This window comes from Bubalus kerabau, chromosome 18, assembly GCF_029407905.1.
Source record: "Bubalus kerabau isolate K-KA32 ecotype Philippines breed swamp buffalo chromosome 18, PCC_UOA_SB_1v2, whole genome shotgun sequence".
In the NCBI taxonomy this organism is placed as follows: Eukaryota; Metazoa; Chordata; class Mammalia; order Artiodactyla; family Bovidae; genus Bubalus; species Bubalus kerabau.
In genome coordinates, this window is record NC_073641.1 from 38,258,558 (window position 1) to 38,267,207 (window position 8,650).

An 8,650-nucleotide genomic window follows, 5' to 3' on the forward strand; every position below is an offset into this window, starting at 1 on the left:
TAAAAGGGTGAGACTGAATTCTGCTTTATTTAAAAAAAATAAAGCTCTATGTATATAGAGCTGACATATACACTAAAGTCATCTGGAAAAAATACAAGCTACTATAACAAATGCCAAATGCCAAAAGTAGCCAGTTTCATTCTATTGAGACAAATAGATGGAAGGGGAAATGTGTTTAAGTTGACAGAATAGAGAAAATTGATCCCCAATTGTCAAATATACTGTTACTGGACATGAGGGTTGGGAAGCTCTGAAACGCTGTATTTTGCACATAAGGTAAACTTAAAGCCTTCAAATAAACCTATTAATATTTCAAAAGCTTCTAATATCCAAAAATGAAATGATTCACACCAGACTAAGTATTTACATTAGATATTCCTCTTTAATTCTTGAGACAAAGGAAGGTGATCCTTTACTGAAGGAGTGCTTTTTACACAAAGTTTTGAATGTCAAATGGAGAGAAGCAGCATATTTTGTAAAAAGAACATTTAGCACCTAATATTCAAAACACCCAGCCTGGATTCCTCCTCTTATGACTGTACAGTTGTATCAGAGCCCAGACATTTAGAATTACATAGCAAACTTGTAACAGAAACACATTTCCTTTTGGAATACAATACAGCTGCAAACAAAAAAAAATCACATTTCCTCCAGTTATTTGCCAAATAGCTGCAGCCTCACATCAATTATAGACTCTAGTAGACACCACCAGAAGAAGAGCAGGGATAAAAGATGAGGATAAAACCCTTCTTTTCCATTTGGCACAGAATAAATTCAAAAAGAAAGACAAAAAGAAACATTTCAAAGACAAAGACCATACTTTAGAACATAAAAGTTTGTTTCTTTTTTAATATGCCTTAATTTTTTTCCTTTTTGGGTAAGAAATAGGACCTTATTTTTGCTGTAGCACAAGTAAGCATTTCACAAACGCCCTGGATTGCACATAAATTTTTAAAAAGCACTTCATGGGTTCCTTAGCATAATGTCCAGTCTCTCTCGGGCTTTTTCAAATAACAGACTAATTCCATTTCCTTCCATTCTGCTACCAAATTCTGCCTCTCTCCATCGCTACCATTTCTCTTACTTTGTTTTGTCTTTTCCTTCAGTAAACTCAACACCCTGGTAATTCAATCTCCTGTTCAATGTCATGGTTGAATCAAATCACTGTCATTCAAAATATAACCCGAGGCTTGACTGTGGCATGGTTGAGTGATCAGGGCAAATATTCCCAAATCTGGAATTTCTGGGTTTTCAGCTATTGAGCTCCTAAGTGGCTTTAGACGAGATTTCCCTCTGTCTCATGAGAACAGGTCAGATCCTGTTTGTACTGCCTGAGACTCCATAGGGTAGGACACTACAAGCGAGGCAAGTTTTACCTGTGACCAGACTCTCTGTGGGTTAGTGGGGAATTGGTTGTAGTGGGATTTAAGCAACAAATTGGTGACAGCGCCATTGACCTCCCAAGATGGACACGGAAATTAACAAATAATGGAAAAGATTAACAAGATGTCACTTTCACACCGGGAGAGAAATTAGAAAAGACCAGAAGGGAGCCCTGTTTAAAGATGTCTTTACTCATGGAGTATAAATAGTCAGGTTTCCCAGAAAGAGACATTTCCATTCCCACCACTAGCTCCAGTTAAACAAGTTTGAAGGCCAATAAACACAGTGCTGGTTTACAAGGGTTAGGAGAAATGAAGGAAGATGGTGAATCTTCCTTGAGTTCAGAAGTTTAAAGAGGAAATTCTAAGGGTGGGAAGTGACAAATTGTATTGATACTAACCTTTAAAAAAAATAATTCAAGACATGAACCAGGACCAAGCACATTATACAAATGTTATGAGACAAAGAGTAGAAACTATCCTAAAGTCTATGATTAAAGAACACCTGAAGAAACGGGGTCAGGTCATGAATTAGAAGTTGCAAACACACGAGTAATGAGAGCCAACCAACATGATGGGCAGTTGCTATGCATTGTGAGAGACATGTAGAAAGGAACCCAGGAATTGAAACTGGTGTTGGAAAACCATCTGAAAAGATCAGAGCTAAGATGTGCTGCTCAGAAATCAGAGACCTTTGCCTAACAAACTTGCTCTAAAGGAGACAGAGGGCAAGCAGATAGCTCTTAGCTGACTCCCATCACAAAGTAGGCACTCCTTAAATCTTTGTAGAATTGAATTGCTGAAATAAACCATACTTGATGAAAGAAGCGGGATTTTTTCAGGTTAGAACAGCTGCCTTTATGAATCGCACTGCTTGTACAGAGAGTGGCGTGGGAAGGAAAGGATAGCAGAACTATTCTCTTTAGCAACTGATAGTAAAATTAGAAGGAAAGCAAACAGCCAGAGCAGACGACCAAAATCAAATGGATGTGGACCACTTAAGTAATTGAGTCAGGGGATAGTAAATGCAGTTCAATTTAGGATAATGTCCAATAAATTGCTTTAAGAAATAACCTAGGGAATACAGGTTAAATGGAACAACCCTGTAAGAGATTGATCTGCAAATCACAATAAAGAAAATCATTGAAACTAACCACCAGAGCATTACCAACTTCAGTCAAAAGAAGCCATAGCAACCCTACCAGCAAAAATGCAAATGGTCCCACTCAGACAACAGAGCTGCTGTCTTCATTGATGTGTTTCTCTCTGCTCTTCCTGTGCTGGTGAAAAGTTTACCATTTCCCAAGCAGTCCTTCAAACTTAATCTATCTCAATATTTCTATGGGCGTCTCCTAACTTCTCTCTAAATTCCTTTTTTTTTTTTTTTTTTTGCCTGGCAAATTTGGCACTTATATTTGCAAATCAAATGGAAATGTTACAAACGTGGAGGTGATGGTTTAGTATCTGACTCTGCGACCCCAAGGACTATAGTCTGCCAGGCTCCTCTGTCCACAGGATTTCCTAGGCAAGAATTCTGGAGTGGGTTACCATTTCCTTCTCCAGGCGATCTTCCCAACCCAGGGATCGAATCCACATTTCCTGCATTGCAGGCAGTCTCCTGCATTAACCACTAATCAAATTCTTTGGTTGGTCCACAAGGTGTGACACTGGGAATCTGTGTACCTCAGGTACATGGCTTTCTCCTAAAGAAGGTGGAATATAAGTAAAACTCAAAGTAAACTAAGCCCACACTTGCCCCAGGAACGGAAAGAGTTGGAAGTGACTTGATTGACATTAGTCTATTTGAATTTAAATTTGATTTCTTTAGTCATGGACAAGAAACAAAGGGATACACTTTCATTTCAATGGTCATTTGCAGTGCTGTGTGCCAGATACTAGGCCAGGTGTTCAGGATCCTGCACTGACTGAGTTGTATCCTCTGCCCTCCAGAAACCCACAGTCAAAAAAATCACAGCACAACACACACAGGACAAGAACAACTTTTGCTGTGTGCAAAGCGATCACACACACATTCTCTGTAGACTTGATCCAGACCTCAATTTGGAACAACTTTTCAAAACCACAGAATTTTTTTTTTTAATTTAATGTTTTATTGGTATCCTTAAGGCCCAACTGAAGGGAAAACAGGATGATGAACTCTGATCATTTGCTAAATAAAAATGGTCTGTTCTTGCCAGGAAGACAGCAGCTTGAGCAACAACATTCCAGCCAACTTCCTTTCCCATTTTGTCCCAGCCTGGGAGGAATTTGTTCCTCCAGACAGCTGAGACTCACCTAGATTCCTGAAAGGAGCAGAGCCGACCCAACCAGACCAATTAGTATCTGCATTTCATCAGCTCGAGGAAAACTGTTTTGGTGAAAGGCAGCATGGACATGGCAGTCTAAGAGAGGGGTTTGAATCCTGCCTCCGCATTTTATCAGCTTTTATCCAGCCTCTCCCATCCTCAACCTATTCATCTTTATAATGGGAATAATAATATCTCATTGTTGGCTTGTTCCTTATACAAGACAAGGTAATATATATACAGTGCCTGGCAGGTGACTCAACTCATTAATGCCTGTTCCATGCCACTACTCCTGTCAAATGCTGGGAGAAATAACTTCCCTACATCCTATTCTTCCATTCAGAATGTCTCTAAATTGTAGTAGACAATGGAAATGACCTCAGCTGGACATGGAATTCCTAGGGATACCTAAGCTTCCATCTTGTGAGTAAAAACATGGAATGTCTACCATGGGGAGGTCATCCCTCCTTCTAGCAAATACTTTCAGAGTTAGCCTTCTCCAAGAAATCTCAAAAAGGAGGCGCCCTTGGCATATTTCATACTTGGCTTCATCAAATATGAGGCATGTCCTAGCCACACCAAAAGAATCAGATACAGTAGAATTTTGCCAGAGGGTGAGAATGAAGAGTGAAAGGGGGAAAAACAAGACTGCCATCATTCTCATTGTAGGTCAGGAATTTCATAGAAGAAAGAGGCTGAGTAACTGGCCAAAAACACACAGCATTTCAGAAATAAAGCTCATGAGAGGTGCACCGCCATGTCCGGGCTGTGCTGTATTTGGGCATGAACCAAGTCTGGCTTTTTCACTGTCATAGCCTCGTTACCTAGCCCCTTAGCAACACCCAGAGCCTGCAACGCCTGGCAAAAGCTAGCAACACTTCACTCTGGCACTCAATCAGTCAGTCGGTCAGTTCAATAAGTACTTGCAAATAAATGATCATAAGAAAGGTAAAATTAAAAGCATGCGGCAGCTCAGAACCTGCAGTTAAACCAAAACCTAATAAAATATATACATAGAAAAGGATATACCCTGTTCCAAAACAGAAAAAAAAAAAAAAAAAAAGACATTTTGTTCCAAACTAACAAAAACTGACAAGTTCCCCTGCTCCTACCCAATCCTTATCTTGTAGTTCCCCCCCTGCCCCATTGCTTTTTTAAAGGACAATTTGCTATCCCTTCTCAAAAGCAACCCTCCAAATAACATAGATTTCATCATGATTCAAAGTTACAACATTTTTTAGTAAAGGAACACCAGATAAACACTAGGAGAGCTAAGACTTTGGTGCCAAACAACCAAACAGATGTGACTCCTACCACTTCCTACCTTTCCAAGAGACGTGATTAATGGGGAATTATAGGAATATTCTAATTCTTGTTGAAAAGCTTGATCGATTTATTGGTGCTTGCAGCCAAAGAATAACCAGGACCATGTTTCAAACCACTGCAGATCACCCAGAATCTGGGGCTCATCACGACTCTATACTTTGCTACAAGACTGGTGCCAAGAAAATTTCCTCCAGGCTCAGTAATCCTTCTTCCTTTCTGGATAAATTCTACATAACTTTCCCATTGCTCCTGCCTTGGGTTAAGATTCCTTGCAGCAGCCTTGTAAATGACTTCCGTCTTTGGAAGATGCATTAAAGTTATATTCTCTCTCTCATTCCCACTCTGACAACATCCTCTTCCTATGCAAACAGAATCTTGCTCAGAAGCCTCAGTCCAGCATTGGTCACCCCAGGAAACCATTACTGATATTTCTGCCCCTAGACGAGAACAGGTCCCTCTGCTCTGTGTTCTCACAGTATATCTCACAGTTCTGACAGATGTCACATAATCGCAACATCTTCACGTGTTATTAATTTCTACTTAATTGCCTCTCTTTCCAACTAGACTGTATAACCATGAGGAAAACATTACATCCTCAGTACATGGTGGTCGTTAAGTAAATGAATGCCTCCCCAAGTTTTCGGCCCTTAATGTCCAAATTTCATTCCTTCTCCTGAGAGAAATCACAGCACATCTGCTTCAGCTAATTGTCTCCTGACATCCATTCTAACTTTTGGGTTTGAGGGTAACTGAACCCCAGGAGTTTGGGCAGGGAAAAAGGCCACACAGCTAGAGATGTTTCCAGCTTCCCTTGCAGCTAGGGTCTGGCCACATGAATGCGAGCTGAAGAGAATGTTCAACATGCAGGTCATGTCAGTAAAATGGCTGCTGCTTCTCTAATCACTCCTTCCCCTTCCTAAAGGCTGGAGGGCAAGCATGGTGGTGCTGAGACAGCTTCAGCCAGAGAGATGAGGACAAAAACCTAAGGGATGACAGAACCATAGGACAGAAGCAACCTAGGTGACCTTGAGAGTAAACCCACCTATCCAACCAGGACTACTCACTTGTTTTTAGATTTACATCAGAGACAGCAATCTAGTCTATTGTTTATGCCTCTGAATTTTGGTCTCTTCTCTCTTTTTTTAGCATCCTGAATTGAACCTTTAATAATTTATATCCGGGGACTTCCCTGGTGGTCCAGTAGCTAAGATTCCATGTCTTCAATGCAGGAAACATGGGCTTTATCTCTGCTCAGGGAACTAGATCCCACACGCTGAAAACTAAGGGTTTGAATGCCACAACTAAAGACCCCACATGTGGCAACAAAGATCAAAGATCTCGCATGCTGCAACTAAGATTCAGTGCAGCCAAATAAATAATTTTTTTTTTAATTTACATCGGCTGTAAATTTCTATAACTTAATTTTGTGAGAGAAGGGGACATTCCTGAAGTTATTCCTTTGTTCAAGCACTATTATCACTAACAGCATGGATACTGAAAACTCACTATTGTCTGCTACATAGCTACTATCTAAGAGCAATAAATAATTTCATAGAATACAGCTATGTTTACCATCTGCACTAGAATAAATGCTCTGTTTACTTAACTGATGGCTGCTGTCTTAATTTGACTAGGCAAAGAAAGATTCCTCTGAGAGTAATCCAGGAGCACTTGGCCCTGCTGACACTGATTTCAGGCTTGTGACTTCCAGAACTGTAAGATGGTAGAATTCTGTTGTTTTAGGTCATGTACTCTTTGGTACTTTATCACAGCAGCCCTAAGCAGCCTTATTCAGCTTTGTATGAACCTTAATGCAAGGCTCAGTTAGTTCCTATAACCCTGTTTCTCTCCTCCAGTATTCGCCACACATTCTCAGATTCAGGTGGTTCGTCTCACTGCTCCCAAGATAGCTGCCAGCAATCTCCAGGGCTTCCTGCTTCTCCACATTTCACAGAGAAGAGAGAGTCAGCTCTCCCGGCAGCTGACTAAATTCTGGGATTTGAGTGGCATTCCTGATGTAGACTGATTTGAGTTACATGACCAAATAGCAAATCTATGACAGTGTCCAAGGGGTAGAACTGTGTTGATCGATTAGAGTCATTCAAGGCCCCCCTCTCGAGATGAGGGTGGAGTCAAGTTCTGCTGTACTCCCTGTTTTTATGCACACATCTCCCCTCAGCCTCAGGCTACTCAAGCCTATGCTACTTTCTGTTTGAGAGCATTTCCCCACGCCCATCCCACCCACCCCCACCACAAGAATATGTTTGGCCCATGCATAGAGCAAGCTAGAAGTTCCAGAGTTAATGCTCCTAGAAGCAGCCCTCAACTAAGGATTAGCAGGAAACTGGCAGATAAATATGCCACTATCCTCACTCTTCAGGTGGAAGGACTGTGAGGTATGTTCTCCATAGTACCCAGAGTTTCTCAGGGGCATTAAGCACTAGGTATCGATCAGTTCAGTTCAGTCGCTCAGTCGTGTCTGACTCTTTGCAACCCCATGAATCACAGCACGCCAGGCTTCCCTGTCTATCACCAACTCCCAGAGTTCACTCAGACTCATGTCCATCGAGTTGGTGATGCCATCCAGCCATCTCATCCTCTGTCGTCCCCTTTTCCTCCTACCCCCCCCCCCCAATCCCTCCCAGCATCAGAGTCTTTTCCAATGAGTCAACTCTTCACATGAGGTGGCCAAAGTAGTGGAGTTTCAGCTTCAGCATCATTCCCTCCAGAGAAATCCCAGGGCTGATCTCCTTCAGAATGGACTGGTTGGATCTCCTTGCAGTCCAAGGGACGCTCAAGAGTCTTCTCCAACACCACAGTTCAAAAGCATCAGTTCTTCACCACTCAGCTTTCCTCACAGTCCAACTCTCACATCCATACATGACCACTGGAAAAACCATAGCCTTGACTAGATGAATCTTTGTTGGCAAAGTAATGTCTCTGCTTTGGAATATGCTATCTAGGTTGGTCATAAATTTTCTTCCAAGGAGTAAGCGTCTTTTAATTTCATGGCTGCAGTCACCATCTGCAGTGATTTTGGAGCCCCAAAAAATAAAAGTCTGACACTGTTTCCACTGTTTCCCCATTTATTTTCCATGAAGTGATGGGACCAGATGCCATGATCTTCGTTTTCTGAATGTTGAGCTTTAAGCCAACTTTTCACTCTCCACTTTCACTTTCATCAAGAGGCTTTTTAGTTCCTTTTCACTTTCTGCCATAAGGGTGGTGTCATCTGCATATCTGAGGTTATTGATATTTCTCCCGGCAATCTTGATTCCAGCTTGTGCTTCTTCCAGCCCAGGGTTTCTCATGATGTACTCTGCATATGAGTTAAATAAGCAGGGTGACAATATACAGACTTGATGTACTCCTTTTCCTTTTTGGATCCAGTCTGTTGTTCCACGGCCAGTTCTAACTGTTGCTTCCTGACCTGCATATAGGTTTCTCAAGAGGCAGGTCAGGTGGTCTGGTATTCCCATTTCTTTCAGAATATTCCACAGTTTATTGTGATCCACACAGTCAAAGGCTTTGAGATAGTCAATAAAGCAGAACTAGATAGTGACTGGTTAATACACCCTTAACTGGCTTTCCCTCTCCCTGCCACACTGCCCCACTTCCCCATCAGTATCTCTTCCA